At 59.3% G+C, this 1,252-nt stretch overlaps 1 protein-coding gene across 1 annotated transcript in view; it reads right to left on the reverse strand.

Moving 5' to 3' along the window:
• Positions 1-875, reverse strand: part of SEMA4C (sema domain, immunoglobulin domain (Ig), transmembrane domain (TM) and short cytoplasmic domain, (semaphorin) 4C) — a gene marked incomplete at its 3' end in the record, with an annotated part of 8,964 nt that extends 8,089 nt beyond the window's left edge. The window contains exon 1 of the mRNA XM_010829854.1: positions 552-875. The remainder of the gene's footprint in view (positions 1-551) is intronic.
• Positions 876-1,252: the final 377 nt, after the last annotated feature.

The raw sequence follows: 1,252 nt of genomic DNA on the forward strand, positions 1-1,252 counted from the left end.
CTGCGACCCGCACGCCTCCCTGCTCCCTGCCTGGGGGCTCGGACCCCCGCCCTTCCCGGTGCCAGGCCGCCCCGCGCCCAGCAGCAGAGATCTGCGCCACCGCGCCGGGAGGTGGGGCGGAGGAGGAACATCGGGCCCTAGCAAGGCGGGTGTCGGACTCACCCGGTTTTTCCGAAGTGTCCCCCAAAGCCAACCGTGCTGGCTGGGCAGCCCGGTTCGGGAAGGGGTCTAAAAGGCTCCCCACGCTATGGTTACTGGAAAGAAGGCGGGCGGGCCACCTCCTGGAGAGTATCCCAGGCTTCTCTTTGGGGCGCACCAGAGTGGTCTTTTGGCCCCCGATTCTGTTTCCTTTAACTCCCACTGACCCCTGCGATCAGACCGGAACGGGCCTCACCAGCCAGGAAGACGGACACCCCCCCCCCCCGCCCCCGCCTCAAATCTCCCGAGACCTTGTGTCTCTTGTTTCTCAAGCTCCAGAAGGGACCCGCTCAGCGACCCCCTAGTCCTGATCCGGGTGAAACCACCCTCGACTCCAGTTGCGCTGAGCTTACCCTCAGGAAATGACTCCTCCTGGTGCCGCTAGAAGGCTGAATAACAAGTGACATGAGCCCTGATGTTCAGATGAAAGGGACTGAAGGGAGCCACGCTGGAGAAGGACTCGAGCCTCCGCCCACAGCCGCTCCTAGAAGTACCTTGTAGCTCTGGCCTCCTGGGTGGTGCTGGGCTGTCCTCCTTGCCAGCTAGTTAGTCCTCTGAACTGGGCAGGTGAACAGAGGAACCCCAGGGAGGCCACCCCACTGGGACCTGGAGACAGGTGCCACCTCCTGGTCAGGGACAAAGGGCAGAGGTGAAGAGACTGGCAGCCCAGTGGCTTGGGTGGTAACTTTAAGCATGGTGCAGCCCTGGAGGGGAGGGACCCTTTAGGGCCTTGTCAGCAGATCTGGATTATAAATCAGTCCCGACAGGAGCTTTTGTTCTGGGTTAAAACTTGGCATCAGAAAAAGTGGAGACCAGAAGAGTAGTGGAGATAATTGGGAAAAGCAGCCCAGTTTGGATTCAGTAACAATTGGGTCTTTGCTGGTATACATAAAGGCCCCTTCTCCTGCACTGGCCACAGCCACATCTCCCAGCTCCTTTGCACCAGAAAAAGAAAAAAAAAAAAATGCTGAGGCCTTGGAGATACTGGAGATAGGGGGTGAGCCAGTGAATCAGCAGGGGTGGGCAGGGAAGGCTCTGTTCTAGTTGACAGGGC

The sequence above is a fragment of the Bison bison genome, unplaced genomic scaffold, assembly GCF_000754665.1.
Source record: "Bison bison bison isolate TAMUID 2011002044 unplaced genomic scaffold, Bison_UMD1.0 scf7180017864508, whole genome shotgun sequence".
Lineage (NCBI taxonomy): Eukaryota > Metazoa > Chordata > Mammalia > Artiodactyla > Bovidae > Bison > Bison bison.